This window comes from Schistocerca americana, chromosome 7 (assembly GCF_021461395.2).
Source record: "Schistocerca americana isolate TAMUIC-IGC-003095 chromosome 7, iqSchAmer2.1, whole genome shotgun sequence".
Taxonomy (NCBI): Eukaryota; Metazoa; Arthropoda; class Insecta; order Orthoptera; family Acrididae; genus Schistocerca; species Schistocerca americana.
This window is the reverse complement of record NC_060125.1, coordinates 537867978-537888514: the sequence shown is the minus strand read 5'-3', so window position 1 is coordinate 537888514 and position 20537 is coordinate 537867978. Positions and strand designations below refer to the sequence as shown.

Sequence of the window (20537 nt, the reverse complement as noted above, 5' to 3'; positions counted from 1 at the left end):
TCGATGAAAACTCTGGAAGGCACTTGAGTGTGATTTGTAGAGTATCCATGCAGATGTAGATGGAGATGTAAATGTTGATGAAGTCTGTCAAATGTAGCTGTCGAAACTCAGCGTTCAAAAGTGAGAGTAAAGGTTGACCAATTTTAAGATGTGCCCAGACGCTGCAGATACTTGCAGGGTACGGCGCTATCTCTGAGCAACTTATACATACAGACGCAAATTGAGCATGGTAACAGTTCGCCGGGTACCCGATTGTAAACGTCAGTTGAGAATCGGTGCAGGATGCATGGGTCGTAGCGTATTAGAGAGTACTGAACAACACAGGTTTTGCTGTATCAGCATTGCTGCGGATGTTTCTTCAGTGCAGCAGCGGCAATGCTTCGAGAAGCGTAAACGGACGCGTAGGATGACAAAAGGTAGTTGACGAACGGACGTCACGTCGCCTCCGCGAAAACATAAGGGGCGGTTGATGGTCTTCCGTGAGTCACACTGCAGCCTACTTGAATGTTATTTCAGGAACCCATTTCCTCGCCCACTGTACGAAGCAAACCGCAACGCATAGACTTCAGCAGTCGTGCCTGACCCAAGTAATGGTGCCTTCCCGTCCCTTTTGACTACTTACAAGGAAATGTCGCAAACTTGGCTTTGTATTTCAAGGAGAAGAAAGCGCAGTTGTAAGGTATCAGCTACAGGAGTCTATCTCACGCGAAAGTTTGGGCCATAATTGTGATAGCACACAGTTAGGGCCTTGCGAAAGTACATCTTTTAAACTTTGGCGCGCACACGTTGTTTGCCATTCGCTCCGTCCCACTGAAGCCAACCAATGCCCGAGCGCCAGGCACTGTACAGCGAGTGAGTAAGTGGCTTGTGAATTACTGTTTTGACACTTGCAGCATGCTATCTTCACTGTGTCAAAGTTCACGGTGCTTAACTTGTAGCTGGCTCCAGAGATCTTTTTGGTTTTAAAATGTTTATGTTGCTATTCACAGAGGCAATGTAAATCAATTAAACGAATGAGTTATCGCTAAGTAAGTAGCGTTCAGCTATTCAGTTATTAACATCACTGTTGTGCGCTAATTCCTTCGGCTATTAAGGCTGCAAGTATTAAAATATAACGCGCGATCAGAATTTTTCTGTTTGTGGACGTTGCTGCAGCGATTATGCAAACCAGCGCAACTCCGTTCCGGGTTTATAAGTACCGACATATAGACAAGGAGTTAATGTCCAGAATGAGATTTTTACTCTGCAGCGCAGTGTGCGCTGATATGAAACTTCCTGGCAGATTAAAACTGCGTGCCCGACCGAGACTCGAACTCGGGACCTTTGCCTTTCACGGGCAACTGCTCTACCAACTGAGCTACCGAAGCACGACTCACGCCCGGTACTCACACCTTTACTTCTGCCAGTACCTCGTCTCCTACCTTCCAAACTTTACAGAAGCTCTCCTGCGAACGTAGCAGAACTAGCACTCCTGAAAAAAAGGATACTGCGGAGATATGGCTTAGCCACAGCCTGGGGGATGTTTCCAGAATGAGATTTTCACTCTGCAGCGGAGTGTGCGCTGATATGAAACTTCCTGGCAGATTAAAACTGTGTGCCCGACCGAGACTCGAACTCGGGACCTTTGCCTTTCGCGGGCAAGTGCTCTACCAACTGAGCTACCCAAGCAAGACTCACGACCGGTACTCACAGGAGTTAATGTGGTTGTTGCCAGCAACAACTGTCCAAGGAGCACACATGCCCGTAGGAAAAAAATCTTCACGATACCAGTTGAAAATGCTGCATTGGTTTCCAACACAGGGGTTACTCGATGTATGCGGGCCTGAGAGTGGCATATGTAATGCCGAAACTGGTTGCCTAACAAATAAAACCAAAATATCGGCTGTTGGTATTTAATTGTTGGAAACTGACCAGCCGAAGTCCGAACACAGCATGGAGTTACATTTGTTGAACAGCTGTGAGTAGTCACATTTATTGAACAGCTATGAGCAGTCATCTTGATTATTAATAACCGCGTCAGCTGTGTTTAGGCCATTATTATTATATCACCACCGGTTTCGTGGCAATAAAAGCCGCATCTTCTGGTGAAGAAATGAGTAAAACATTAGAGCCGTAAAGCTCGGAACCTTTTCACACAACATTCGTTGTCTGTCAGAACAAAACACAGCTAAAAAGCGGTATGTTATATAACAAAATAGCCGAATTTCCAATATAGTGGATGGATCTTCTCAGATCTATACGGAACCGCGAACATGGGCTATTCCGAAAGTACATTCTGTTAAACAGCGTGGTCTGGAAAAGCGTTCGTTCAAATATGCATTCCATGGCTCTGAAACAAATTGACTGTGATATTTGGCTAAATATCTCAACAATTGTTAAGCCTAATCTCCAAGAAACGCAAAAGGAAGACCAACTGATGTATTTGATGGTAGAGAGTCTTGCAGTATATTCAGCTACACGTCTCACATCAAGCGAAATACACTGGAAAAATAAAATTTACCACTTTCCCTTTCCTTCTTATTTCCACTGACATCGATTATAACGAATTTCCTCTCAGGATCTACGACTGCTTGTACTACAAGTACTACAAGTGAATGCAAAGTTTTATAGCTGTGAAACAATGCACTAGAATTTTCTGGGCGTTGCAGTCGAAAAGTTATCTGTGATGCATAAATCATTTACAGTATTTAAAAAACGACAGTCGCATGTAAAGCGCCTTGAAGCAATCACAGAACACTTTGGTAGTTGAATCCACAATACTTACAATGGTGAATCCAAATTTGAATGTCAGAGCCTTGTCTCGAAAACTGGTTCTGACTCCAAGGAATCTGTAACAATTTCCGTTTCAGCAACTATCGATGGCTCCTAAAAATTACGTTATTACACTGTAAAAATCTGCAGTAGCTTGAATATATGGAAGATTCGCGTATTAATCATATGGCAAAATAGTCTCCTTTTCGCATACCATCATTTGCCAAATTCTTGTTTCGATATCTGACACCGTTTATGACATAGGAGGAATGTAACAAATATTATATGCTGACTTTTTGCTGGCATGCGAGTTCCGGACGAAGCGCTGTACACACAATCAATTTGATCGAGATAGTTGATAGACAGCGCTATCCTTTTAACTTTAAAGAATAATTCAGTATGTTAGCCACATTTCATACGCAGAAACATGTGACCTAAAATGCACCCAACGCAAATTCATAGGGGTCCTACTTTTTCAATGCAAACTTTTCAAAATTGTTGCAATAGTTTACTTAATTTTGAAATATCGAAATAACTATGGCCATTAAGAGAATGATAGGGACTTCATCATGAAGCTCACGAGTAAAGCTATGAGATGCGTGAGAATCACATTTTATCACAGCGTGATTTCTTTAAAAACGTTTGAGAAAGTTCGTAGATCCGCTGCCTTGCGCGCTTGCCATACGTGCAGGTAAGAGAACTTTCAGGCTGCCGTGTCACTCCCCGCACCACAGTAAAGGGTGTCTCCGTAAGAGAGTTCGAAAACGTAACAGGACGTAAAAAGGATGCTCCACTGAATAGTTTGAGGTAGCGAGCCCGGGGCCGGAGAAGCCATCTTGAGGAGCTAATAGAAATAAAATCACGTTACTGTGTGCGTTTTTTTTATTTACATTGGTTAACTGCAAATGCGCTAGGTGACGATCAGTTTGGCTTTAGGAAAAGTAAAGGGACGAGAGAGGCAATTCTGACGTTACGGCTAATAATGGAAGCAAGGCTAAAGAAAAATCAAGACACTTTCATAGGATTTGTCGACCTGGAAAAAGCGTTCGACAATATAAAATGGTGCAAGCTGTTCGAGAATCTGAAAAAAGTAGGGGTAAGCTATAGGGAGAGACGGGTCATATACAATATGTGCAACAACCAAGAGGGAATAATAAGAGTGGACGATCAAGAACGAAGTGCTCCTATTAAGAAGGGTGTAAGACAAGGCTGTAGCCTTTCGTCCCTACTCTTCAATCTGTACATCGAGGAAGCAATGATGGAAATAAAAGAAAGGTTCAGGAGTGGAATGAAAATACAAGGTGAAAGGATATCAATGATACGATTCGCTGATGACATTGCTATCCTGAGTGAAAGTGAAGAAGAATTAAATGATCTGCTGAACGGAATGAACAGACTAATGAGTACACAGTATGGTTTGAGAGTAAATCGGAGAAAGACGAAGGTAATGAGAAGTAGTAGACATGAGAACAGCGAGAAACTTAACATCAGGATTGATGGTCACGAAGTCAATGAAGTCAAGGAATTCTGCTACCTAGGCAGTAAAATAACCAATGACGGACGGTGCAAGGAGGACATCAAAAGCAGACTCGCTATAGCAAAAAAGGCATTTCTGGCCAAGAGAAGTCTACTAATATCAAATACCGTCCTTAATTTGAGGAAGAAATTTCTGAGGATGTACGTCTGAAGTACAGCATTGTATGGTAGTGAAACATGGACTGTGGGAAAACCGGAACAGAAGAGAATCTAAGCATTTGAGATGTGGTGCTCTAGACGAATGTTGAAAATTAGGTGGACTGATAAGGTAAGGAATGAGGAGGTTCTACGCAGTATCGGAGAGGAAAGGAATATGTGGAAAACACTGATAAGGAGAAGGGACAGGATGATAGGACATCTGCTAAGACATGAGGGAATGACTTCCATGGTACTAGAGGGAGCTGTAGCGGGCAAAAACTACTGATGACAAAAAACAAAAAACAAAAAAAAAACTGCAAATATTATCACTGACACAATGAATGTACCATTTATACTGTGTCTTACAAAATGTGCTGGAACTGACGGCCATCAGTCTCAATGCAAGCATGACACTGGCGAACAAGATTCTGACGCAAAAAAAATGTTCAAATGTGTGTGAAATCTTATGGGGCTTAACAGCTAAGGTCATCAGTCCCTAAGCTTACACACTATTTAACCTAAATTATCCTAAGGACAAATACACACACCCATGCCCGAGGGAGGACTCGAACCTCCGCCGGGACCAGCCGCACAGTCTGATTCTGACGCACTGTGACAAATATCCTTAGTGTGTTTCGAATTACGTCACAGGCATCTACAACTGTGGCAGCTAATTCAATCTCCGTATCCTCTGGGGTCTCATACACAAGTGGCTTTAGGTATCCCCATAGGAAATAATCGAGCTTAATCCGGTCAGGTGACTTCACAGGCCATGGAATAGCACCTTCCCTTCCAATCCAGCGACCAGGAAATACAGCATTGAGATGGATGCGGACATCCACACTGAAGTGAGGTGGTGCACCGTCATTTTGTATCCACATCCACTCACGAGCAGCCAAGTGTATGTTCTCCAACAACTCAGGCAGAACTCTTCGCAAACCTCAAGTACAGGTGGTCATTCCGACGGTCAGCTAGAAGATATGGCCCATTGAGACTGTCACCTACAAAGCCAGCCCAGATATTCACAGGAAAACATACTTGATGGTGTGACTCTACTACAGCGTGAGGGTTTTCTTCATCCCACACATGACTATTCCTGCTGTTCGAAATACCATCACGATCAAATGAGGCCTCGTCAGTAAAGGGCACGATCTGGAGGAAATCTGGTCAATCAATCCACTGTCGGAGCAACCACTCAAACAATGAGATCCTTGTTGCAAAGTCAGTCACAAGCATTGCATGGAGTCGTTTTGGATAATCTACATCTACATCTACATTTATATTCCGCAAGCCACACAACGGTGTGTGGCGGAGGGCACTTAACGTGCCACTGTCATTACCTCCCTTTCATGTTCCACTCGCGTATCGTTCGCGGGAAGAACGACTGCCGAAAAGCCTCCGTGCGTGCTCGAATCGCTTTAATTTTACATTCGTGATCTCCTCGGGAGGTGTAAGTAGGGGGAAGCAATATATTCGATACCTCATCCAGAAACGCACCCTCTCGAAACCTGGACAGCAAGGTACACCGCGATTCAGAGCGTCTCTCTTGAAGATTCTGCCACTTGTGTTTACTAAACATCTCCGTAACGCTATGACGCTTACCAAATAACCCTGTGACGAAACGCGTCGCTCTTCTTTGGATCTTCTCTATCTCCTCTGTCAACCCGACCTGGAACGGATCCCACACTGATGAGCAATACTCAAGTATAGTCCGAACGAGTGTTTTGTATGCCACCTCATTTGTTTATGGACTACATTTTCTAAGGACTCTCCCAATGAATCTCAACCTGACACCCGCCTTACCAACAATTAATTTTATATGATCATTCCACTTCAAATCGTTCCGTACGCATACTCCCAGATATTTTACAGAAGTAACTGCTACCAGAGTTTGTTGCGCTATCATATAATCGTACAATAAAGGATCCTTCTTTCTATGTATTCGCAATACATTACATTTGTCTATGTTAAGGGACAGTTGCCACTCCCTGCACCAAGTGCCTATCCGCTGCAGCTCTTCCTGCATTTCGCTACAATTTTCTAATGCTGCAACTTCTCTGTGTACTACAGCATCATCCGCGAAAAGCCGCAGGGAACTTCTGACACTATCTACTAGTCGTTTATATATATTGTGAAAAGCAATGGTCCCATAACACTCCCCTGTGGTGCGCCAGAGTTTACTTTAACGTCTGTAGACTTCTCTCCATTGAGAACAACATGCTGTGTTCTGTTTGCTAAAAACTCTTCAATCCAGCCACACAGCTGGTCTGATATTCCGTAGGCTCTTACTTTGTTTATCAGGCGGCAGTGCGGAACTGTATCGAACGCCTTCCGGAAGTCAAGGAAAATGGCATCTCCCGTGGAGCCTGTATGTAATATTTTCTGGGTCTCATGAACAAATAAAGCGAGTTGGGTCTCACACGATCGCTGTTTCCGGAATATGGGTGTAATTGTTGTCCGTGGAGTACTCGCCACACGCTAGTATTTGCAGCACCCATTTCACGTGCAGTACGAGGAGTGCTTGTAGCGGAGTCCGCCTCAACACGTTACAACATCTCCTCTTCAATATCGGGTGTGCCAGTAGTCCTCATGTTACTAGCTGCCTCGTTTCTTCTTTACAATGAACCAGTCTCTTGCATTCGTCGACTCGTCGATCGAGAGAAATAAACACTCGTCGTGACTGATACTGCCTGTTAGTAAATTGTTCCCTGTATAGCCTTTCAACAAGCGAGAGCATTGCAACGTACTTCCCCATAATGTCAGTGAGTTCTAGGTCACCCTGATTTAGGTTTTCCGCGATTTCCCTAAATCATTTCAGGCAAATGCCGGGATGGTTTCTTTGAAAGGGCACTGTCGATTTCCTTCCCCATCCTTCCCTAACCCGAGGTTGTGCTGCGTCTCTAATGACCTCGTTGTCAAAAATGGCTCTGAGCACTATGGGACTTAACATCTATGGTCATCAGTCCCCTAGAACTTGGAACTATTTAAACCTAACTAACCTAAGGACAGCACACAACACCCAGCCATCACGAGGCAGAGAAAATCCCTGACCCCGCCGGGAATCAAACCCGGGAACCCGGGCGTGGGGACCTCGTTGTCGACGGGGCGTTTAACACTAAGCTCCTCCTCAGTGACTTCTGCGAAACTGTACCGGTACTGCTCCATCGTATTGTACTTTTCGTCCCTGAACTGCACTGAGTTACGAATGGGTCTGGCGTTGATTCATAGCACGTTCTATCATGGGACAGTGGACATACGGTACAACAGAGACACCTTGTGTACAAGTAAAGAAAGTATAACTTTCATTTTGACTTTCCAGGGATCAGGCTCGTCCTTCTTGTTTCCTTGCGGGAAATAAAGAATGTACATGTAAATAAACAGCACAGTACTTTAAAACTTGTACAAACGTTACTTGTAAATAAAGTGGGAAACAGTAATGCCGGACAAAACGGTAGACAAGTTTACTTCCTTATCTCATTAAGTTGACTTCTCCGACCCCAGGTTCCCTGCGTCAAATTGTCCGATGGAGCATTCTCCATGTACTCTTAAATTTTTGCTCGCTCTTACGGAACTACGCTGTATACGCCCGTGCGTGAAGCGTCACTGCGGCAGCTGCCCGACGCGAAACTCTTCTCTGGGCTGTTGTGCCGCTCCTCTGTAATCCGGGACTAACGACAACACGACGAAATACCGTTCAGCTTGCTTCAGTGTCGAGACGTTGTAGCCTTCCATCGCAATCTGCCATTTTCTTACTGCATCACAAGTGCCAGCATGACAAAACCATATTTCAACGCTATCATCACATTTTCTGACATCTCAACTTGTAGGCAGAAATGTACGCCCCTCGTCAAATAGAATGTACGAAAAATCCCAAGCTCCGGCCTCTGCCACTTGTAGGGAGCGCACATTCTTGTAAGCTTGGGTTGGCAGAACTGTCAGATTTTCAGACATTACTCACAGACGGTTGCTGTAGCTGCCTTAGGGACCATCACCTCCACTGCAGCTCACTAACATCTCGAGAGAATTTCACGATTTTCAAAATCTGCGATGGATTAGACTTGAACGATTCACTGTTATTAGATGCGTGGATACTTATTTCTTGTGAAGAGGTTTACCATCCTAGCGACCAAGCACTATTTATTCAGAAGGGAAGTGGAATTTCACTTCTGTGGCTGCTGTCAAACTTTTCATTACTAGTCCGTGTAGCTTAATTTACAACTTGCACATAGTGCACATGTACCCCAGATACAGTAATTTCTTTTTAACTAACATTACTTTGCCCAAAATTACATCTTCTCGGGGCCCTGCCACAATATCCACCACAACACTTCTCTATTTTGCATATTAACCATTGTAATGCTGCACATTCATCTTTCTGTCCTCTTTGTTGAACATATTATGCTCTCTCGGCCCCTTAATTCTGAATAAGTGGAAAGCAGGAGAAGCTGGGAGACTTCTGGACACAAATGTTATGTCTCCGCAATACTGTGTGTTGCATAGTAAAAGATGTAACAGTAGGTAGAAAATATCATGTTGGCTAAAGTTATACTGAGACCTGAGTTTCTCCTGGCGTATACAAGTTTCAAACAACTTACGGGTATTCAGCCCGGTAATATTTTCAGCGACCGCCGATATCTCTGACTATGGTCATCTTTGGTGGCACTACTGTTCAGTGTCTGTAATCTTTCCTGCATCAGTCTAACAACCGAGGTTTTAAATTTTCCTGTACATCGCCTGCCCGTTGCAGTTTGCCTTGAAAATGGCGGGGTGCATTCCTGCCGAAATATCGGCGGTCGCTGAAAATACTACCTGGCTGAATACCCGTCAGTCGTTTGAAAAAAGACAGTTGAGTCATACTCTTGTATTTCTGAATTTGTATTATCAAAAATAAAACCTAGTGTCTCACTATTAATTCCGCTTGTTACAGCAACGTTGTCATTGGCATCTTGAACCGATCATTTCTCTAGTACGGCGCCTAGAACGTTCTTAATAAATTATTTACTTTCTAATCTGATGCATTACATTTTCCTGTTACGAAGTGAGAAATATAGCTCTGTGGTATCACAATACTTCCTCGATGTTTTGATACTAATAAATTACGTACAAAAAAGATACAGTGTTTTATGATTCTCCTGACAAATGTGAGATTTTTCCATTATAACGTTTGACATTTGGACTCTTCAGTTACAACAGAAAGCTTTAACATGCAGTACATTCCAGAATATGATAGACGAAGGTCTATCAAATGTGGTCATGAGTAGCCTCTACTTTCTTAGACTATGTAGAACATAAATTATAAGTCCAATTTCATTAGACGAAACCTTAGGTCAGGCACAAGCCTGCCGTCACATCTCTGGCCAACTGAATGGACTGAAATGGTTTACAATCCTCTCAATTAATATCAAGGGTCTCCAAGCAGCACGCCTCCACCCGACTGTGATCTTCGCCGGAGGATTTTGGAACATATACTAAGTGATCAAAAGCATCCGGACACCTGACTGAAAATGACTTACAAGTTCGTGACACCCTCCATCAGTAAAGCTGGAATACAATATGGCGTTGGCCCACCCTTAGTCTTGGTGACAGCTTCCACTCTTGCAGGCATACGTTCAATCAAGTGCTGGAAGGTTTCTTGGTGAGTGGCAACCCATTCTCCATGGAGTGTTGCACTGAGGAGAGGTATCGATGTCGGTCGGTGAGGCCTCGCACGAAGTCGGCTTTCCAAAACATCTCAAAGGTGTTCTATAGGATTCAGGTCACGACCCTGTGCAGGACAGTCCATAACAGGGATGTTATTGTCGTGTAACCACTCCGTCAAAGGCCGTGCATTATGAACAGGTGCTCGATCGTGTTGAAAGATGCAATCGTCATCCCCTCCCTCTGCGCCAGAATTGTTCTTCAACAGTGGAAAGTAAGAAGTTGCTTAAAACATAATTGTACGCCTGTGCTGTGATAGTGCCACGCAAAACAACAAGGGGTGCAAGCCCCCCCCCCCCCCCAATCCCCATGAAAAACACGACCACACCATAACACCACCGTCTCCAAATTATACTGTTGGCACTACACACGCTGGGAGATGACGTTCACCGGGCATTCGCCATACCCACACCATGCCACCAGATCGCCACATTGTGTAACATGACTCGTCACCCCACATAACGTTTTACCACTGTTCAATCGTCCAATGTTTACGCTCCTTACACCAAGCGAGGCGTCGTTAGGCATTTACCGGCGTAATGTGTGGCTAATGAGCAGCAACTCGACCATGAAATCAAAGTTTTCTCACCTCCCGCCTAACTGCCATAGTACCTGCAGTGGATCATGATACAGTCTGGAATTCCTATGTGATGGTGTGGATAGGTGTGTGCCTATTACACATTATGACTCTCTTCAAGTGTCGGCAGTCTGTCATTTAACCGACGAGGTCGGCCTGTAGGCTTTTGTGCTCTACATGTCCCTTCACGTTTCCACTTCACTATCACATCGAAAACAGTGGACCTAGGGATGTTTAGGAGTGTGGAAATCTCGCGTACAGACGTATGACACAAGTGACACCCAGTCATCTGATCACGTTCTTAGTCCGTGAGTTCCACGGAGCGCCCAGTTCTGCTCTCTGACGACGTCTATTGACTACTGAGGTTGCTGATATGGAATACCTGGCAATAGGTGGCAGCACAAAGCACCTAATATGTAAAACGTATGTTTCTGGGGGTGTCTGGATACTTTTGATCACATAGTGTATATTGTGTTCGAACATTATGAATTACCTCGAGGATAACCGCATATTAACACACAGTCATCGTAGCCTTAGGGAATATCGTTCTTGTGGAACACAATTGGCTGTTTACAGAGACGAAGTGTTGAGTGCTATGGATTTCCGGAAGGCTTTGACACTGTGCCACACAAGGGGCTTGTAGTGATACTGCGTGTTTATAGAATATCGTCTCAGTTATGTGACTGGATTCGTGATTTACTGTCAGAGAGGTCACAGTTGGTAGTAACTGACAAAAAGCCATCCAGTAAAACAGAAGTGGATCCTGGCGTACCCCAAGGTAGTGTTATAGACCCTTTGCTGTTCCTTATCTATATAAACGATTTAGGAGACAATCTGAGCTGCCGTGGTAGGTTGTTTGCAGGTGAAGCTGTCGTTTATCGGCTAGTAAAGTCATGAGAAAGTGCAAAACGATTTTGAAAAGATATTTGGATGGTGCAATAATTGGCAATTGACTCTATATAACGAAAAATATGAGGTCGTCCACATCGGTGCTAAAAGGAATCGGTTGAACTTCGGTTACACGATAATTCAGTCAAATCTAAACGCCGTAAATTCAACCAAATTCTTAGTAATTATAATTACGAACAATTTAAATTGGAAGTAACACATAGAAAATGTCGTGGGGAAGGCTAACCAAAGACTGCGTTTTATTGACAGAACACTTAGAAAATGCAACAGATCTATTAAAGATGCTGCCTACACTATGCTTGTCCGTCCTCTTTTAGAATACTGCTGCACGGTGTGAGATCCTTACCAGATAGGACTGACGGAGTACATCGAGAAAGTTCATAGAAAGGCAGCACGGACATAGAACAGGATTTGGGGAGGACATAAAAAAATGTTCAAATGTATGTGAATTCCTAAGGGACCAAACTGCTTAGGTGATAGATCCCTAGACTTACACATTACTTAATCTAACTTATGCTAAGAACAACACATACACCCATGTCCGAGGGAGGACTCGAACCTGCAGTGGGAGGGGCCACGCAGTCCGTGACCGGACGAGGTGGACATCATCAAAACAAAGACGCTTTTCATTACATTTCAATCACCAACTTTCTCCTACGAATACGGGAATATTTTGTTGATGCCGACCTACATCCGGAGAAACGATCACCATTACATAATAAGGGAAATCAAAGCTCGCACGGAAAGATGTATAGTTGTTCGTTTTTTTCCGCGCTGTACGAGATTGGAGAAATAGAGAACTCTTATGAAGGTGATTCGATGAACCCTGTTCCAAGCACTTAAATGTGATTTGCAGAATACCCATGTAGATGTATACGAAGTTACTAGAAAACACAAAGTAATCAAAGACATTAGCTGTCAGTGCGCACTGACTTATGTCAATGGGGCAATATGAAAATTGGTGCCAGACTGACGTTCGAACCCAGGACTCCTTCTTTATTAGGCATTTGCGCTGAGCGCAACACCATCGGACACAGTGTTCACCACAACAGCACGGACCGCCCTAACACACCTTCCGTCAGACGGAAATTCTAAACTTGCAAACTTACAGTACAGTACATGTGTGTGTGTGTGTGTGTGTGTATGTGTGTGTGTGTTTGTGTGTGCGGTGGCTTGCAAGGCAACTGAATAGTTCTATATATATGTATATAAGTTTTTATATATGAATTTTTTTAAATTTTATATATAAAATTTTCAACTTGCCCAAGCGATATAAATCTATGCTGACTGCTAGCTAATGTCTTTAATTCCTTTGTGCCTTGATTCACATTGACCAGAGTTTCAAAATAGTGTCTATTCTTTCGGGTATGTCCGAAAGACACCCCAGTACAGTTGGAAGAAACTACCAAAAAAATAGAGCTACAGTCAAGTCGCTGTTTAATTTTCACTTACAGACATCTGTTAGTAGTATAGATTATGTGTCTTTTTTTAAGTACCTTAAACATTTTATGGTCCAATAACTCAGTAAAATTTAAGACACTGGATGCAGCACCGTTTCCTCTAAGCGAGCAGATCCTGCACGCCCGGTACAATAATCGCCGCCAGTTCTCCGACGCGTCACCTTTTCAAGATTTGTGGTTTATGTTCACTCGATAACTGTGCCATTAATGTCGACCGGAGTCAGGAGCGATGAAATACGGAGTCGAATCGGAACAGCCCGCCGGGCAATAACCCAGATGCCGTCCGCATTTCTTCTGCTCCACGTCGCGACCTTTCGGAGCTCTCACCACTGCTCGCCGTTTTCCGACTTGTGTGCCCTCACTGGCGAGGGACTTCTTTTATTCATCCGAATCTTATAATGCATGGTATCTAGCAAATCACTGGCTCAAGTAATGTAATAGAATCCGCATTTCTGTTTTACTGTTAGCTTCCGTGAGAAAACTGGTTTGATCAACTCTTCAAGCCGCGGAAGTCTCTTCATGCCTGTCAAGCCCATGTACATGTAAATCTGCTTGGTGTAGTAACGCCGTGGTGCTTTTCCACAATTATTACATTCAGAACTGACCTTCATTAAAAGTGTAGTTGTACCTTGATGCCTCAGGGTGTTTGTAAATAAGCTATCCGTTCTTTCAGTGGAGTTGTGTCATAAAACCTTTTTCTCTGTAATCGCAGCAGCAGATCCTCGTTAGTTACTTGATTTACCCATATAATCTTCAGCATTTTCCTCTAACACCATATTTCTTAAGCTCCTATTTTCTTCTCCTATGCGTTATTTATCGATCAGGTTTCTGACGCAATCAACCCTGATACACATTTTGAACCTTCCTAAACCGATGAGCATCGACGTTTTCATTTGTAAGTTATAACATCAACATGTACATGTACATGGATCTCTGTAATTCACAGTTAAGTGCCTGGCAGAGGGTTCATCGAACCACCTTCACACTTCTGTATTATTCCAATCTCGTATAGCGTCCGGAAAGAACGAACACCTATATCTTTCCGTACAAGCTCTGATTTCCCTTATTTTATCGTGGTGATCGTTTCTCCCTATGTGGGTCTGTGTCAACAAAATATTTTCACATTCGGAGGAGAAAGTTGGTGATTGGAATTTTTTTAGAAGGCTCCGTCGCAACGAAAAACGCCTTTATTGTAATGATGTCCAACCCAAATCCTGTATCATTTCAGTGACACTCCTTCCCGTATTTCGCGCTAATGCAAAACGTTCTGTCCTTACAACTTTTTCGATGTACTCCGTCAGTCCTATGTGGTAAGAATCCCACACCGCGCAGCAGTATTCTAAAAGCGGACGGACAAGCGTAGTCATTAGTAGATCTGTTGCACTTTTTAAGTGTCCTGCCAATAAAATGCAGTCTTTGGTTACCCTTCATCACAACATTTCTGTGTGTTCCTTCCAATTTAAGTTTTTCGTAATTTAATATGTAGGTATTTAGTTGAATTTACGGCCTTTAGATTGGACTGATTTATCGTGTAACCGAATTTTAACGAATTCCTTTTAGCACTCATATGGATGACCTCATACTTTTCATTATTTAGGGTCAACTGCCAATTTTCGCACCATTCAGATATCTTTTCTAAATCGTTTTGCAATATTTTTGACCTTCTTATGACTTTATTAGTCGATAAACGACAGTGTCATCTGCAAACAACCTATGACGGCTGCTCAGATTGTCTCCCAAATCCTTTATATAGATAAGGAACAGCAAAGGGCCTATAACACTACCTTGAGGAACGCCAGAAGTTCCTTGTGTTTTATTCGATGAATTTCCCTCAATTACTACGAACTGTGACGTCTCTGACAGGAAATCACAAATCCAGTCACGTAACTGAGACGATTTTCCATAAGCACACAATTTCGCTACAGGCCGCTTGTGTGGTACAGTGTCAAAAACTTTCCGGAAATCCTGAAATACGGAATCGATCTGAAATCCCTTGTCAGTAGCACTCGTCACTTCATACCAATAAAGAGCTAGGTGTGTTTCACAAGAGTGGTGTTTTCTAAACCCTTGTTGACTCTGTGTCAATAAATTTCAAGCAAAGCCTTCGTTTACTACACGGTCCAGTCACGTTAATGAGACCACCACCTATGTTCGAAGTCAGCGTGCAATAACCACTCACAGAAGACAGGTGGCAGCACTAGCAGTGGAGAGCATATAACGCTTTTTTGTGGTGGCCGATGGGGCGGTGGGGGGGGGGGGGGGGGGGGGGGACCCGGAAAGCAGTGCGGACGTCGTATTGAGGAAGCGGAGCAATTTATTCGACGCCCAAAAGGGAATGATCGTTGGCTTTCGGGCCAAGGGTGGAAGCATTTCCGAAATGGCTAAGTAAACTGTTTATGTTCCGTTGGGTACAATACTGTGCATCTCAAAAAGGCGTTATCCAAAACCGGCACCGAGGCAACTGCGGTGCAGTATGAGCTATAGATGACAGAGGTGAGCGACGGCTGCGGAGATGTGTACGGGCGAGTGGTCGTGCAACTGTTGAGCGACTGGCCGCCCAGATGAACCAAAGGGCTAGCGACAGTGTCTCCTCAACGACCGTTCAGCGGACGTTGAAACGAATGAGCCTCTGCCGCAGGCGCCTGGTTCTTGCACCCACGCTGACTGCTGTTGATCGGCGACGAAGGCTGGAATTTGCACTCCAATACCGCTAACAAAACAAACGTCCGCTGGTTGGGGACTGGTGACCCATTCAGATCGATCATATTTTCTTCTCCACCGGACAGACGGCCTTTGGTGTGAACGACATGAAACCTCTGAAAGAAAACGCCCTGAAACAATTACTATCGGAAGGGTCAAGGCCATAGGAGGGAACGTTATGGTCTGGAAATGTTTTCGTGGCATTTCCTGTGTGATCTCGTCACTGTGGAAGGCACAGTGGATTAACACAAGTATGCATCTATCCTTGGGGGCAAGTCCATGCCTACATGCAGTATGCTTTTTCTCGGTAGGATGGAATCTACCAGCGGGACATCGCAATGTGACACTCAGCTCTGTATGTGCGTGGTTCTATGACCACCACGGTGATTTTACCGTACTTCTATCGCCCCCATACTCTCCGGATTTAAACCTAATCGAGAATCTGTGGAACCACTTCGATTGGGCTGTACACACCATGGATCCTTTACCGAGAACCTGGCGCAGCTGGCCGCAACACTGGGTTGACATGGCTCCATATCCCTGTCGCTACCTTCCAGAACCTCTTTGAATCCCGCCCTGTACGTCTTGGAAATTTGTGGTAAGGTCTTATGGGACCAAACTGCTGAGGTTATCGGTCCCTAAGCTTACACACTACTTAATCTAAATTAAACTAACTTACGCTAAGGCCAACACACACGCCCATGCCCGAAGGATGATTCGAACCTCCTACATAGGAAGCCGCGCAGACCGTGACAAGACACCTTAGACCGCTCGGCTACCCCGCGCGGCCCTGTACGTCTCGCAGCGACCCACTCTGCAGAGTATGGTTTTTCAGGCCTTTGACAGGTGGTCACACTAATGTGATTGGACTGTGTAAAATGCATTATTTTATGCTTGACTGTTTAAATTTTCTGTCATAACGAGAAATTTGATGTTTCAACATAAAAAATATGTAAATCTATTTTCATTTTCATTGAATATATCAGTTGATTTAAATAAGATCCTTACCAGAGAAGTAAATAGTTAAGTTCTTTGTATTTATACATATATACTGGGGACAGGTAACCAAGATGTTTACTTCCTTTAAAATCAAATCATCACCGTGTGTAATCTTTCTGCCTGCTGGCTCTTTACAGGAAGAGTTATAAGAAATATTTCTTTTGTAGAAGTTGTAAAGAGTAATTATGTTTCGTATGGAAGTCGATGGGTTTCAGTTTCGTCAGTCAATCGAGTGTCATTTTCCAGAATATAGAGGTTAAAAGTGCGAAAACTTTTCGTCCCGTAGCTGATGACCGAATGAACGTTTACAATCCCAGAAAGTTTTGATTTCTTAGTACATAAGATATATGAGACCATTAAGCTCCTGAAAAGAAGACAACGAGATCAGAAACAAAATAATCGAATTGACAGTACTAACTTCATCAACGTGGGCCTGCTATTCAGTATTAGTAAAAATGATGTATATCTGGGAATTGGGTGAATCATGAGACAGTTATTCCTCACGCAAATTGCATGTTATACCTTTTATTTCTATTTAACTCTACATACTTAAGTAATACATTTGAAAAGATTCCTTAACAACTAAATCATTTTTCAATGTAAGTATACTTAACATTTTGGGAACATCTTTCCACGTTGTTGCCAGTCAGCATTTCATGTTCTCTCTACATTATAAATCATCAATGACGTTACTGCCCAAACCACAAGTGTCGTCCACTGGTATTAGTGTTTCATTTCCTGGTCACATTTCATCAAAATATACATATTTAATTCGACTTAACTCCATTGTCCTTGTTTTACTTTTACTGTTGTCCACCCCTGGTGTAGCTGAGTGGTCAGCGCAATGGAATGTCATGCCTAACGGCCCGGGTGCGATTCCCGGCTGTGTCGGAGATTTTCTCCGCTCAGGGGCTGGGTGTTGTGTTGTCCTTATCAACATCATTTCATCCCCATCGACACGCAAGTCGCCGAAGTGGCGTCAACTCGAAAGACTTGCACCAGGCGAACGGTCCACCCGACGGGAGGCCCTAGTCGCAGGGCATTATTACATTTACTGATTTTAGTTTTGTAAATTATTTTCAATACAATATTAGTTTCAGATGTTAGGAAACCTTTTCTGACAGTGTATGTCTGGAGTGTAGCATTTTGTGGAACTGAAATTCATGACTCGAACTTATTAAAAGAAGGGGTAGTTTGATGGCACACATGCTGACTCGTCAAGGAGGAGCTAGTTTGATAACACAGGGAACTGAGTGTAGTTTGGGGGTGTTAAAAATTATAGAGCGGAAGAAAAAAGTTTGAATTCAGTAAGCAGGTGAAAGTGGATGTACGATACAGGATGGAATCATGTGGAGAGCTGTATATCAAACCAGTCTTTGGATTGAAGACAACACTACTCTCAACATTTAGCATAAGTCATCAGCAAAAACCGCAGTAAATATTTCTCAAATAAGATGTGTAGATATATAGCTGAGATGTTTTTAACAAACGCTACTCCTCACAAGATTCGCCCGTCTAGCGATCCCGAATATGATGCACAACCTATTTTTGTTGTTTTTTTGTTTTAATTTTATTTATTTTTTCTATTTATTTATTTCTGATGGAAAAATGTGCTTTCAATCACCGTGTAATTTTTCATACGTTTGTTGTGTAAGTAGTTTGTGTTATTGTTTTTATACTTAATGAGCAATGTCTCATTCTCTAGAACCACAGCTTTCGTGCAGGGAAATACTCTCATTATGTATGAGGTTCGAGTGTGTGATGCAGAAAAGCGGATGATCGTTTCACGGAATAATTTTTCATATACGAAACAATGAAAGACAACAAATGTACGAACTTCGAAACACAGGCACGAATCTAGGTGGTGTGCCCATTACTGATAAGGAAATATTGGTAGCGGTGCAATGGATGCTCATTTCATACCGTACGTACTGACTTGATCACGTGCTTTTCTTGTGCTGGAGTGGACCAAGAGCGTCTGTAACTATTCAACCAGTTCTTCAACACTTCTGACAATACATTTCTATGATGAAATCTGAAGGGTGTTATTTACAGGGAGAAAGTAACTACGCGAAATGGTGTATAACTTCAAATTATAGATATCAGTCATAACGGAACATAAATTCTGCTTCACGCTGCGTGCAAGACATGGAGCAGGGTTTGCCGCTGACATTGAAAATTTTTAAATCATGTGATAGAAATAAGGGAAAGGTGAGGTAGGCTGGGGCAGTATATCAGTTATGGTTCTAGCGAGGCGAAGACCGCTAGTAGAATATATTAAACGTATCCCAAGAAATTACGAGGAATATCATTCCAATGAATTCGGTCGTTCCGTCTCGGCAGAACAATTTATCATTTAAGGGTTTTAATGTTTTAGGGTTAGTCGTCAATGAGCATTGAGAAATTCCTTTTCTTACTAGAGCAGTGGAAAATGACACGCGCCAAAACATACCCTTACGAGGTAAGGAATGTGGAACGTGATAGGTGAAGCAAACGTCTAAAGAAATTAGTGACTTCTGGAAGGCTGGACTATCGTGTTGGCAAAAAGAATAATTTGAAAAGCTAAAGGAGGTTTTGCTCTCTGTAACAAAATGAGAAATGATACAAAAAGGAAAATTGTAAATGAAGTAAAACGCTTTTGCGAACAATTACATTTATGCAAATTATGTTATGGCGAAAATATGAATTGCCGTACTCCATCCAATGGGAAGGCTTTCTCCTGGTTGGCATTTCAGCAATGATCGAGTTAGCATCAGAGAGGGAGTACATTTTGGGAACTTGGTGGATGTGTTCGTGGTGCTTATGACATCGTGGGCGGATAAAGTGTCAGTGAGATTTAAATAGTGCGAAGACAATGATACTGTGAATAAATACCGTTATTAGTTAAAGAGGAAAATTCAAATCGACACAGCGAGAAAGTTTTTATGGTGCGTAATTAACTGTTTGACCAACTTGTCAGCAAAAGATGTTAGTATTTGAGATTATATGTGTTTACCACGATGAGCTAAAGCAGCTGTGCCTCTTCATTCAGACACAATGTACGTTCCAAGAAGAATTTGTCCCAGAATCGAACTAACTAACCTGACCTAACAAGCGTATAAAATTCCAGCTCTGCTACGAATAGCACCGAATTACACCAGAATCGCTAGCAGAAGTTCCGTTGGTGTCATCAAAAGTCAAATACTTGAAAATGAACTCTCAAAAGTGTAAAAGATGTTAGGTACTGACGAAATTGCTTGTCCTTTAACAGATAGCAAACTACAATTGCACTTCCTTGTTCCTTGACATTCATTGAGCGATCTCTTAAAATTCCATGGTTCCTTCAGTGTATAGTAGCTTGTAGATGTTACAAGAACGAGTTCACGAGGGTGACAAGGCTGACGGATGATTAGCTTTAAGTCAACCTGAACAGCACTGGGTGCTGGACAGTCTTTGTTAACGGTGAGTGAAATCTTTATTGAATTGATTGCTCTTTCTGGATAGAACTACTCATTCTCGTAATTTTGCACTTCATATGCTATCATGCGAATTTAATGGTTCAAGGAAAATGTTACTTGAGTTTACTTTATGGCAAAATCAAGTTCTTATTCTGGTTGTATTCCAGTGGCTACCTCATATTATACCGTTGATTTACTTAACAGAGTAACGTGAACGCCATTACCAACAGCTATTACAACCAAGAAGCGACATATTCTTTGTAATTTAATTCTGAAGTCCAAACAAATTTCTTTTGCTACACTAATACATATTAAATGCAAACTTTGCTTCGA

The 20537-nt window shown here is 42.8% G+C and overlaps 1 non-coding gene across 1 annotated transcript; it reads right to left on the bottom strand.

Annotated features, from left to right (window-relative positions):
* Nucleotides 1-1290: 1290 nt before the first annotated feature.
* Nucleotides 1291-1367, bottom strand: Trnas-uga. Its single transcript has one exon. It is a non-coding gene; the product is annotated as a tRNA-Ser (tRNA).
* Between the last annotated feature and the right edge of the window lie 19170 nt (nt 1368-20537).